The sequence below is a fragment of the Acromyrmex echinatior genome, chromosome 14, assembly GCF_024713525.1.
Source record: "Acromyrmex echinatior isolate Ae372 chromosome 14, ASM2471352v2, whole genome shotgun sequence".
NCBI lineage: Eukaryota > Metazoa > Arthropoda > Insecta > Hymenoptera > Formicidae > Acromyrmex > Acromyrmex echinatior.
The window spans coordinates 6,608,347-6,622,340 of record NC_141865.1 but is presented as its reverse complement, the minus strand read 5'-3'; the positions used below and the strand labels follow the sequence as shown (position 1 = coordinate 6,622,340).

The following is a 13,994-nucleotide window of genomic DNA, read 5'->3' as shown; positions in this document are numbered from 1 at the left end:
AATATCAACATTTTTTGCAGCATTTCTCCTTATGCTGGTAGTCCAAAAAAATTATTTTCAGATCTGTATTTAACTAAATTTTTAGATGCTTTATCAAAATTGTTCTTTCCGTGTGCATTTTTCAATTCGTCAAAACATAGTAAAGGAAATGTAATTTATCATATTATCCTATTTCAGAAGTTTTTAGGTATAAAAGGATTTATTTATTAAAATATACGTTTTCTAAGGTTGACAGTTTAAATAAGAATACCAATTAATTTTTAATTTATTAATGTAATATATGACTTGAACATATGACTTTCTAATAAATATTACATAAATATTCAATAAAACAAGCAAAAATTCGATAATTTTTTAAATTGAATCATTATTGTAAAATAGAGAGAGAGAGAGAGAGAGAGAGAGAGCCTAAAAATTTTTTTAGAAATTACCTAGAAAAAGACATCTTATAGAAAATATATATTTAAAAAATATCATAGAAATATAAATATTGCTTAAACTTTTTTTTATATATCTAGAGATTAAAAATCGTATGTATAGAAATCATTAAATCGGAAATGTTGAAAATTACTACATATAATAATATTCTTTCAAATTTCATTTTCTTTTCTCAATGTTTTAAAACTGTCTTGCGTAATAAAAGCGAGAAATTCGTTTTATAAAGGAGATTATAGCAGACGTTTCCCATAGCTCGCTATTCCTTCCTCGCCTTCAGTCGCGCACGTGTTCGTATAATCATGTAAAAATTGACGAAGACCGTGCATATTGTAATAAAATAGGAAGAATGCTGTTAAAATAAGTCGTCAAGGTCAACGCGTTAATTTGCAGATTAATCGAAAATTTTATATCGTCTCATCTTGACTGTCAGAGGTCTTTTTATGCCATTTTATTATCTAGAGCCCTTTAGATGACCAAAAGAAAATGTATACGAGCAACGCAATAGGAGCACATTGTAAGGATGAAATAGTGGGGGTAAACTTTTCGCGGCGTGTGTGGACTAGCCACTGTTATTCGGATCATTCGTCCCCCTCTTCAAGACACGTTACCCCGCCGCTTCCGAGTCATCGACGTTTGGATAAAGGGAGTTTCTCTGTCGGTAAGGAAGGGAGATCAGAGTGACGCCCCCCTGGATGTGAATCTTCTATCGATGGAGCTAAATATCCCATCTTCCTTGCGCCCATATCTCTGTACATCCCGTCTTCGTTACCAACGAGAGTTCGTTCTCCATCTTTTTCTCACTCTCTTTTTCTCTCTCGTCCTTGCTTTCCATCTCTCTATCTGGTACCGCCGGCTGCTGGCAGCGCGGAAGGGATTCAGAGCGAGGGGAAAGCTGGCCGTGAAATTAAAACATGATGAGGGGTCTAGATTGAGATGCGAGGAAGAGAGAGATGGCGAAGGAGTAAAAAAGAAGGAATGGCGAAGAGGATGGAGGCAATGGTGAAGACGGAGATGGCTAACGCCAGGGACGCATCCGCGAGCGATATATAAATGAACGTCGATTTCGCGGGTGGCATTCGCTTTGGCTTTTATGCCTTTGCATACATCATACTTCGCGAAGTGATTTTTTATTTGTTAAATTACTTCTATCTCTAAAAAGAAAAAAGACTTCACTGTTAAATTTATAATGTTATAGATCCAAAATTATATCCAATTTTTAAGCCGTTAATTATTTTTATAAGAGTTTAACAATTTAACTTAAAAAAATTTATTAAATTTGACCTAAATTTAATTTGTTATTTACGAAGTGCTTATTAATATAAATGTTTACAGTGAAACTAATTACAGAAATAGATTGATTTACATTTTGATATACATAGAAATTAAAAATAACAAAATGTCATTTAATTCAAAGGATTGAATTAACAATGCCTATTTGATGTCTAACAGTGTTTATCCGTTAGACGCATCCTCAATTTTTTTCTTTAAACGCTTTGGAGTACTTTGAAATTCTTTTTGGATTAATTTACCGAAAGAATATTAAACAATTGTGAACGATTATACATTTCGGTCAACAGTATCAGAGTACTATATATTTTATTCTATGTATGTTTATGCTTTAAGTTTCTTCACTTAGTTCATGGATTCCACGAGTAGTTAGTCACAATGTCGTCACACCGGTCGCATAAACGATGTCCTTTTTACACATCGTATGCTATAGAATAAATTGTCCAGAAATTTCTAAGGTCGGCTCGCTTTGTGGGATTAGCCAGGAAACGGCGGGCTACCAGTTACAAATCATCAGGTCATCCAGTCACAAGTTACCACCTATCACGCACCACGTGACTTCACCATCGACATATTTACCACCTGGATTTATTACGTATTTTCGACGAAACTACAACGACGCGAACGGATCTTTGAGACGGTCGCAACCGCTCCATTATATCTTCCCCTATGATAGTCATATAATTTGTAAACCAGGCGTGATCATGTCCATCAACTACTCATAATGATCATCTTGGCCTGCCGTTTCGTACTATGCTTATTCATCCGTCAAAGTAACGCATGAGCTTTATTATAGAATATTAGAACTGAAAAGGATTCTATTAAGAATGCAAAACTAATATTAAATTGACATTGAAATAAATATCTTTAATCTATCAAATACTAAATAACTTAAAGAAACGATTAATTTGCGATAATGATTGCAATATTTTCTCTCTGTGTCTCCGTTTCTCTTTTAAATATATAAATTAATGAAACAAAAATTGGTTCTTATCAAAATTGTAAAAAATAATAAAAAAGTAAAGAAATCTAAAATTTTTCGTCCAACTCGAAAGAGAGAGAGTGATATACAAAGTATAAATGTCATTCTAAATTACACGATTGAACAATAACCATATATCGAAATGCAAATCCGTAAGATTTATTTACGTATAAGTTACGCATGATTTTTTTTTTTAGAAAAGTAAAAGTATTTGAATGAGACAGAATACTACTCATTGCGGTATGTTTGTGTGTTAAACGGTCCGAATAGCCGTAAACCGACAACGTTCTACGTATTCGAATTTTCTGTGAAATCCTTTTCACGCGATTGGTTCCGCGAACGATCGGTATTGACGGCCGGACGGGTAGTTTCAGGGTGAAGCGAGGGTGAAGATGATGGCCGAGACAGTCTTTCCTATATTGGGAGCCGCTCTTTAGGGTCCGCTTGATAGCACGAGATTCTGTGGCCCATAGATCACGGCGAATTCCCTCTATCCTCTTTTCAGGAAGCGGCACAATGCTGGGTACCGATGCTGTCTGCCATTATAGGCAGAGCCGATCCAGTCGCGGCCCTGTTCCGACAATGGATGCGAAGTCGGCCATTGTGCGGGTGATTTGGGACCTTGGGATAGACCGGAGAGGCCTTCCCTCTTTCTGCCGAGTTACCGAGATGTCTTCATTAGGCCCATTTCGCCGCTCCGGGATATACAGAGAAGTGCGGCTTGTTACGACCCGCTGAAGAGAAGCTGAACATTTGAGAATCAGCAGCGTGAATTGGAGGTGGTATGGTGCGAGAGAAGTTGCGCATTCTGGAGATTTTTCCAGATAATAAGGACCATATAATTGTGTAACACAGACAGAGTTGCTTCTTTCCTTAAAATCTTGAAAAACGTACCGAAGAGATTATGGTCATGACGAGGTCAAAATTCTATATAAAATGCTTACATGCTTTAATAAATGATTAATAATAATGACTGATTATGATGATAATGATGATGATGAAAACTTTAATCAATAAGCAGAAGTTTTACTATCTCAAGAAGAATATATGTATTCTTAAAAGAGTGCAATTGATAAGTCTCTCTCTCTCTCTCTCTCTCTCTCCCTCCCTCTCTCTCTCTCTCTATATATATATATGCAATATCTGTGAAGGATTTTGCAATAAACAAGAGATTGACAAAATTTTATTCTGCAATTTTATTCTAAATTTCTCAAGTTATAGTAGAAAATTTCTAAGAGAAATTTGTACAATTTGCGAATGTTCAGTGGAATTCGAGCGATGAATGACACAAAGACGGGACATTAGCCGGATGGATCCTGTCATTTGCCGGGATTTACCTGCGTTTCGGTCTTTTTTTCATACGACGTTTAGTCCTTCCCCTGCCGTGAGACGTCGCAAGTCAGGCTCGAAATGGCAGCTTCTCTTCTACCAGTAAAGCCGACAGATCCGCCCTGGCACGCAATTCATCGCTTCCGTTGTAGATATTACATCTAATCAGTATCCCCTACGGTTCGTCAACTTCGTCCGACTTTTTCGGAAATTTCCGAAATGTTAAACGCAATTAGTAATATAAAGTAATATCACTTTTGTTTGTTACTATCACAACTATCATAATTAAAAAAAGATAATTTGAGAAGAATATAAGAATATAACCATAGAATTATTTAAAATGAGTTTTGCCTTTGTGCAAGTTAAATGTTTCAAATAAAAGAAAAAATTCTATTTGTGATAAAAACAAATTTTGATAATATTCACATCTAAATTTGCAAATATTTTTTTTCGATTCTATAAGCTACTTATTTAACCAAAAATAAGATTCTTTCTTTTTATTTAATTTATTCTTGTCAGTCTAAAGTTCACTCATAATTGTTTAAATATTTCAATATTGTTGATCTTATAGAATAAATTACTTACTATACTGCGATATTATAATACTATTGCTAGATTTCGAAGAAGTCTATTTTCTGTATATACATAAATAGATTCATAATGAAGCGTAAAATGGAACTTTTCACATCGTAACGTTTGAAAAATCGCAAAACAATCTCGAGGATCCAAACGATTAGCATGTCAATATATTTTAACGCTTCAGCCGTAAAGCCGTGTAGGAGAAACTTTGTCCCACACCTAATTAAATTCGTGGTGAGATTCCGTAGTCGATCGCCTAACCGATCGAACATCTTTTGACGGTGCAGCCGATTTCCGAGAAACCTATACATGGTCCTTCGGTCGGTCGACCAATCGAAACAGGAAATACCTCCATCGCGAGACCGAACACGACAAATCTATCGCGTGATCACAAATGTCATAAATTGTGCCGAGATAAAAATCGGTAGAATGCAATCGCGATAAATTACAAATAGGGAACGAATTTATGGCCCATATAATCTTAAAGGCTACAATAAAATGCTCACTAACAATGAAAAAAATGTTGTTCCCATAAAGAGTTTTGTTGTGAATTAAATTCGTAAAATAGTTCTCGGTCTTAATTCGACATGACATGAGATAATATAACATAACGAAGCATGAAATTTAGAAATACGAATCGTGTGATCCTGAATTGCTATAAAATATTTGAATAGCATAAATTTTTCTTCAATCGGAAAGGTTAATCTTCCTTGGGATATGTGACAAGTGTCCTTTGTCAAAGATGTCATCGATGGAATCATTAAAGACCGACGAAATCCGATTTTCCACGGTCACGGAGCGCCTAACACCTCACGAATTTTGTGTACGTCGAATTTCCTGGTCGGCCTACTATTTACTTGCTACTCACTTTTTCTTTCTTGTTTCTTCTTTCAACTTACGAAACGTGTCGCGCGCAAAGACGCGCGCAGAGCAGAGTGTCTGGTACGGCTGATTAGCCGGGAAATCGTAGGGCCCGTAGGCGTGACAGAATCCGTACGATCCATTCGTTTTCCTCGATTTTCACGCCCGGATCGTTACGACAGCGGTTCGAATTCTCGAACGGTGATAATTTCCTCGGAACATTGACTCGTCCGCCTTACAACCCAGCCCATTCGTTATAGTGGCATCGAAACACTTCCCTTCACGTGCCCTGTAACCACAACGACGGTATCGTGTATAAGCGGATGGCAATCTAATTAACGCGAGTTCGATCCTTTTATATTATTCGCAGGGTGTTGAGAACAAGATGATTACCGGTTCTCGGCAGGATTCTAGCGCAGCCATCGTCCATTTGAAAATGAAAAATCATTTCTCCCTCAGCTTCTCTCTCCAATATATAATCCGTTTTCATTATATACATGTATGTGTGTGTGTGTGTGTGTGTGTGTGTGTGTGTGTGTGTGTGTGTGTGAAACCGACAGTTCCTATTCTTAGCTTTCTACAAGTTCCATTCATGATAAATAACTATTTTGCGCATATGCAATTAATGTATTGCGATTTCTAAGAAGCAAGAGATTCGTACACAATTCGAGAGCAAGATTTATTAATTTACCTTCGTTCGATTTACAAATATCAGACGGATGCACGAATCTTTGACGATCGACAGTCAAAAAGCGTTTGTTATGTTCGCATGCTACGGATAATGAGATGAGTCGGCCATAAAGCGCGACGGCAAGTAGCGTGAAGATCCTTTTGCTACTACAACGTGTGGGTAATAATTACGATATCGAATTCGCAAGCAGGACAGGGAAGGACGAGAGAGCGTGGAGAAGTCGGCGAAATGAGGGATGAGAGCGCCGCCAATAGGGAATCAACCGCGGACCTCCAACGTCATAATTCATCTTCATCGGCGAGACTGTGCCCGGGTTGCCCAACTTTCCGGTGGATTAGCGGTCCGCCTCGTGCACGTAATGATCGTGTCGACGACGATAGGTAGAACGAAGGCAGCAGGTAGCGGCAAAGGCGAGAAGCAAAGAAGAATCAATTTTGGTTTTTCTCGTCCTCTCGATCGTCGTCTTCGTTGTCGTCGTCGGCGTCGTTGTTGTCGTCATAGTCATCGTTGTAACCCTTACAAGAAGCAACGGCAGATAGAGCAAACAAGGAACAAAGGCCTCCTCGGGGTGACTTGCGAAAGTCCCCTACGGCGGCTTCTTACGCTCCTGAGCGTCATGGGGCCCGTTCAGCGCTCATAAAGCCCGCTAGGGGCCTCACCATGGAAAAACAATGAGGCGGCCCGATCAGGCTCGGGCTCTCTCCGCAGCCTCTCTGATTCGCCATGAAGCCAACAAGAAATTGACTACGATGGCTGCTCTCGCTTTTACCGTCGATGCACCAACGGGTTCTCCTTCACGTTCTCTGTCTTGTCGAGAAACCAGAGATTCTGCGTTTCGCATGGAGTTCCCTTTCGCGATTAATCGTTGTGCGATAATAGAAAAAAAGCATCTTCGGTTTTTAAGAAAATAAGCAAAGTTAAATTTGCTTATTTAACCACTTGGAAAGCGAGAGCGAATACATTCTTCATCTTTCGTTTGTCATTTGAAATTTTGTGATGCGTGCGAATTTAAATGAAGCGTGAATTTCGACGAGGCTTCTCCAAGACTTTGGTTTCTCGCTAATTCGTAAATGATCTTATCTCGGAATCTTACTTGGGAGCAAGCTACTAACTCTCGACACCTCGGTGGTAAGTTCTCGCTCTTGGTCGTTTCCCGTCCATTTCGGGCGCCCTTCGCTGACGCCCCGTTACTCTCTTTTTCTCTTACAGATATGCAGCGCACCACTAAATGCAGGAAAGAGATGGAGACTTCTCTCTCTTTCTTATATATATATATATATACGCGTGCGCAAACATATCTCAACTTCCACTGTGCAGATCGGTCGAGCAGATAGGCCGAGCCACCAACGTCTTCTCTGCGACTTAAACTTTGGCAGAATCCAAAGAGTATCCTGGAAAGCTTACGGTACCGCCGTAAATCGTAATTCATCGCTTTTTGTATCAAGCCGCGCATGGGATATGAAAATGGAGCGCGCGGGTCGACGCCCCCCCGTCGACTTTTCGGCGCGGCTCTTTTCTCTTCGGCTTCTTTCCTCCTCCTGACATGGCCGGCGTTTCTACATTCGGGAAAAGAAAAAAAGAAACAAACGTGGAACAAGAGTCAAGAACGCGGGCCGAGCCAATGAGAAAGACGAGAGAAACCTGGTAAATGGGGCTGTAAATCTGGAGGGCAGACCCATTATAAGTTTATTACCGACTTTCCTCGACGCGCGACACTTCTTCGGATACGAGCCAAGAGTCCAACTCAAAACCTGTTACACACACGCGTAGGGAAGGAGAGAGAAAAGAGGAATGAGGAGACGGTGCTATATACTAGAGGTCATTAGTTATCTTAGTTTACTGGAAAAAATTGTTATGGCTTTCGAGTTATTTAACCTTAACTAGCATCCGTCGCGGTAGTAGGAAAAGATTCGATCCTATATATATACATGTCACATAACTTCTTAATTAGTGTAAAATAATAAGATTAATGAATAAAAATAAATACTTTAAAAACAATATATTCAAATCGATATGTCGATGTATGTATTAGCCTTGAATCAGTTATTATTGTTATTCTATGTATGTAATTATAATTTTTCTATTTTAATTTCATTAAAAATTTAAACGATATGTTAAGAATTTAGGATTATACTTGTATTATGAGAATTCGCAAAGTCAGACTGCTGGCGTTCCGATACGGAAGTAAGTTGCCCCGTAATCGTTCGATTTTGTAAATCACGATGCAGTAATTATTCGGCGTTAAATCAAAGCGAACTTCTCTGCTCACGCGGCTACTTCGATTCACGGAGCGTTGAGTTTTTCGAGCATGCTGGATATTCGGAGTCCACTGACGGCCCCACCGAACGTTTCCCCGTGACGGAGGTGGAGCGAGGGGCCCCGAGGGTTTAATAACACCGTGGGTCCCGGCATAACCGACCGAGACCGACCGGGCCCTCCCCCCAACCCCTTTTGGCATATATATAGCAATTAGGCCGTGGAACGTCTCTATCCCAAGCCGCGGCGGCCTTCCCAGCCATGATTAGAGGACATACGCACGCGGTGGGGGCCCAGCTAAAGGGCCCTACGCCGTCCACCATGAGATTAAGGTCTCTTCCACGCTGCCCTCCCCCTTCTATCTTTCCCCTCCCATCCGCGAGGAACAGCCTGAAGCGGCAAAACGCGTCGGTTCGAATTTCGACGCGTGACAACCTCGTAATACCTGATATTTATGCGACGCTAGTGATCAACCAAGGACAAGTCACGCTTGCGAGAAGTAGATAATTGCATAATCTGTCGCTTCTTTTCCCTTAGCACGGGGTGATTTACTTTATAGAACCTTCAGATTTAAATAGAAAAATTAAAAGCAGGCGAGGAGGCAGGGAGGATCAATGACAAATAAAAATATTCATATAGGCAGTGTATAATTAATTATACTTTTGCCTGTAAGATGTGGTGTAGGATGTGATTCATAGTAATTTTAGGACCAGGAGGAACATCGAAATTATAGCTGTGTCGCGAGTGTCGCCTTGGAAGCGAGTTAACATAAGAAAAAGACATCAGCAGGTGAAGGTGAAATAAAGATGAGATTAGGATTGTGGTTAGAGAGGACTGAAGGAAGACGTAAATAGGACCTCGATGACGCCAGAGGCATCGGTATCTCTACAAAGATGCCGATATGAGCGACCACAGAAAGGATACATAAATAAAAGACAGGTGCGTTTTTTCAATCCTTAAAAAGGGATAATCCGTATTGATCAGAATCCAGCGTCCAGTAATTTTTCGTGTATCCAATTTTGACATTTTCTTATTTAAGTTATAATTGAGGACTCTTTCTGTATCTTTGTACATTTCTATAATACATTCTCCTCAGCCTTCAATTTGTAAATCGCGAAACATAAGTAGGGAAATGATTACAATTTAAAATTAAAATTTATACACAGACTAAACGTAATTGTCATAGATATTGAAAATAAATTAATGTTTTCTATCCTAAGAAAAATCGCAATTATGCTCGCTAAATTTTTATGTAGCAGCGTGCGCGAGTTTTATCAAAGATGTCGGCAGTCTTGTCGAGAAGAGCGCGTCGTAAGCGCGGCTCTCGGACTCCGTCTTCGGGAGGTCTTCGCGTGAGGCGAGGCCACCATGTTTCTCCCAGACTCTGTGGCTCTCTTCACCTCTTCGTTCCTCTAACGAGGATCTATTCGCTTCATCTTCTTCTTGGACTCGGCGTGCGAGCATCGGCCACCTTGGGGCGCCCCCGGGTGGCGAACAGACCAATCTGCCTTACGCCACCTCTTCTTTGATCCTCTCGGGGTTAGCCACTCGCTTTCTTCATCACCCATTCTTGATCCTCCTTTATCTTACTCGTAGTTATCAAAGAATATTCGTTTGTTTGTAGAATTAATCGAACTAATTATAAATTTTCTTTCACAATGACATTTTTTTTTAAAACATTCAAATTTTGCGTAAGATAGGCCAGAAAAAAGCTTCGCCATAAACGCCATTGTATTGAAGTTAATGGACTTCAATCATCATTGAATCCCCCGAGTCATCTGTAGCGCGTGCAGAACGTCATGTTCAGCACATAGTTACTTGGTTCGACAACTGAATATCTCGATTCGAATCGCTCTCGACAGTGGTTGAAACGGCAGGGGAACGCGCCTGTCGTTTTCCCACGCCCAAGTGTCGGCGAGGCCCTGTAATAATAAAGAGGCGCCGCCGCGTTGCGACCGACCGCGAACGTACATCGACGGCTCGTTTCGTGGGGACCCTTTTCAGGCCCCACCGCCGCGTCGTGCCGCCACCGCGCTCTGCCTCCGTTGTGTATCGAATCCTCCAGCTCATGGAATCCCAGGAAACGAGGAACAAATTATCTCGTCAGACGGACGCACACCGGTTTGAAGCGACGAGAGGATCGCTCGTTGGCTCGGGGCGTCGAGGGAATGAGAAAGACCCCCCCCCTCCCCTCCCCCCGTGACCCCCCACCTACGAGTCAGTCTCTCTGGTCGTCTTTCTTCCACTCGGAATATCTCACCATATGCTCGCTACGAAATATCGCTGTCTTCTTCTATCTATAACCGTCCCCCGATAACTAACTGACCCAACGCCTAGCGCCCCGCGTGTCGGCACAGGCGGCTTCTTTCTTACCTGATGAGTGCGTACGGACACACACGCACACATCGCACGCACGCCGTTCGTGAGATCAGCCGTCACGCCAACGACGTGCAGAAGAGGATGATGAGGTAGGAGGGGAGGATGGAGGGTGGGTGCTGGTTAATGAGCTAGAACCACGGGGGGCTTGGAAACGGACCTGCGAGGCAACGGGCTCCATCGGCTTTCTGAGAAGTCACGAATCGCAGCCTCCTGGCCGCTCGTGTTACGTTTCCCGCGTAAAAGCCGCCACTTCTTTGCCTCGCCTTCGCCTTCTGTCGTTAAGTCAGGCTGAAGGCACGCGTGGTTTACAGGGAACGCATTCCATTTCCCTTATTTGCGACTCTGGCAGATAGCAACTTCCGAACAACCTTTGTTTAATCGAATGAATATGATAGTCGACATTCTTCGATCTTTTGTCATTTAACATCTTGATATTTCACCGTATTTTGGTACACAATGATTATGACAGTTAAATTATATTTAAATACATGTCGATAATATTCGTGTAAATAAAAACAGAAAGAGATGTTGGATATATATTTAAAGATATGAATTAGTTCTGTCGAAAGGCGAATGGATCAAATTTTCGATTTGAAAAGAAAATTCTTTAGAATGGTAGTGTCAAAAGGTTTATAATGATCATAGAAAATAATCTTTACAAAGTTACAGTTAGGATAAGAAAGAACGAAACGATAAGACAGTAAGAGAAAGGAGATTGGAAACGTCGACGAAAGAGAGAAAGAGAGAGTAAGAAAGAATGAGAGAAAAGATGCAGCGAGAGTGGGGTACACCTGACCAACAGGTACCCGATGAGGTCCCCCATAAGCAGTCCCATCATTGGCTCGGCCCACTCTCCCACTACCACGTGGGGGCTTTCTCTCTAAAGGGTTCCAGTCTTCCCTTTCTACAGTCACCCAACATCTTACTGCTAAGACTTCTTCCAAGCGAACAGAGATGCGAATAACGAGACTGAGATGCCACGAGATACTATTACTTTATTTTGTTATTCCATGTCATATGTATTTTTCTTAACCCGAAAATTTTCGATGTACAAACGTTGCACCAGTCATTGATCATTCTGATCTCATTCACAGAATTTCCATCTCTTGCAAACAATTTTTTAACAGTACAAGTATTATGGAAGAATACTAATAATACTGTTGATAATACTCAAGACATGGAAAAAGATGAAAAGCAAGATGAAGAGCTGGAAGTTCTTCTTTACACGAAAGGAGATCCAAGGTAGGAAGAAACGGAAGAAGATTCTCTTATGCTCTGGTCATAACGAGCGTGGCGTTGTTGCCAGTTCGACTGTACTCGCATAGTGCATGTAACACGCGTCCCTTTTTGTTTACACTGGATAACATGACTACCATGAAGCGAGGTAACTGCTTTTTGCCATGTTCTCTCAGGAGCAGTCCTGTAAGACGGATCGATTGGACGTAGCCGCACTCGCATATCGGCACTCTGTCGATTTTAACGACCGCACGGTCCATTCACTCCGGGCCGGCCGTACAAAGCGCTCTCGCTTGACAATTCTATTTCTTGTCCGTTCACTTCACCACCGTCTAAATAGCCGGCGACGTCGGTCATGGCGATTCAAAAAGTCGACAAAACATATCGATCGGACACGGCAAGGGAGGAGACAGGAAGTCACGCTTGTCGCGCGATATCCTAAGGTAAGTATACGTTCGGGGAAGGTAAACGTTTTAACCGCTCGACACATAATCATTAATATTTCCTAATTTTATAATTTTATATCTTTCTTCGAAGATAAATAAACGAGGCTCATAACAAATATATTTAATCGTTTCCGCTAATTTTTAAAGAAAAATATTCGGAAGTGAATATCATTCTAATAATTAATTTATGAAGCCCACAGAGAAAATGATGAATATTATGCGCTCAGCCTGTTATAAAGGGAACGGTGAACCATCAACAATGTTGGAGAGTAGGATGATTAAGGTGGCGCTGATTCGCAAGAACAAGCAAGCCCGAGCCGATACCTAAAAGCCTACCGTAGATTGGCCGGTCGTTTGACGATAATTAGGTCCCGCGGAACGGAATCTCGCCTCCTCCTTGCTGCCGAGAGGACGACGGCGGACCAGTAAAGTCAACAAAATAATGAGTAGTTACGGGTGTTTGTCGGCAAACGCGAACATAACGCGGCTCGAGGCTGATGAGGAGGATCCACGCCAGAGAATTACACGGACGTGTCGAGGGGGGGACAAACGACGAGTAGGTTGAAGAGGACAACCACGAGTCGACGGCTGGTTAATGACTCTCTAATGCATTTCATCCCTCTTGCACCGGTGATTATCGAGATGCAATGTCGTAATGGAATCTCATTCAAGGTTGGTATAAAGATGCCATCTTTGTTTTCATGTTTCGCGAATAATCACCATTATTAAATATCTCCATCATGTTCGTTAATTATTTTATAATCGAGTGTTTTTATTTGTGCATAGTTGATTTCAATAACTTTATAAATATTAAATGACATCGTGTCATGAGAATAATAAAATTGAATATTAGAGAGTTTAATTAGTATTATTAGAATAAACTTGTTAAATTTAAATGTTCGAAAAAGAAGACACGATGGTCAAAACTTTACGCACTACTTCTAACAATAAGTGTAAAAAAGCTTTGACACCATAATAAAGATAGATAGGGTAGTAAATGGTTTTTCAAGACGTATGCTCATCAATCTCGGGGAAAAAATGGGTTGTTATAAGAACTGATGAGATGCGAGCCGCACCCTCGCATAAGATTCTCGGTTGTTTCACACGTGCTGCGCGGGAACACAAAACCGAAGGGACGAAAATGTGAAGAAAGGCAAAATAGGCGGACGAGGTCAATAGAACTTCTCATTGTCGGGTGACCAAATTTTTTTCCGGCGAGCTTATGATTTTGAGAAATCCGCATGGTCGTTCTAAAACAAGGCCGACTAAGAAGAAAACATTCGATACCAGGCATATGGTGAAAATTCAGGCGGAGTCACCGGAAGCTGAACACTTTGGTAAGTTGCGTCAGACGCATATGTTTTGCACACGTATCACCGATAGTGTTCTGATAAATTTTTCAAGTTAAAATAAACATTTTCAATTGAAAATTGTATTTTAATATACATACTGTATAGTAACAAATCATGGATGTGATAATTATTTGTGCAAAATTAAATTATAGTTGTAA

At 40.8% G+C, this 13,994-nt stretch overlaps 1 long non-coding RNA gene across 5 annotated transcripts in view; it reads right to left on the bottom strand.

The window, feature by feature from the left end:
- LOC147907398 (uncharacterized) overlaps positions 1-13,994 on the bottom strand; it is a 104,783-nt gene that overhangs the window by 73,926 nt on the left and 16,863 nt on the right. The gene's annotated exons all lie outside the window — the stretch shown is intronic.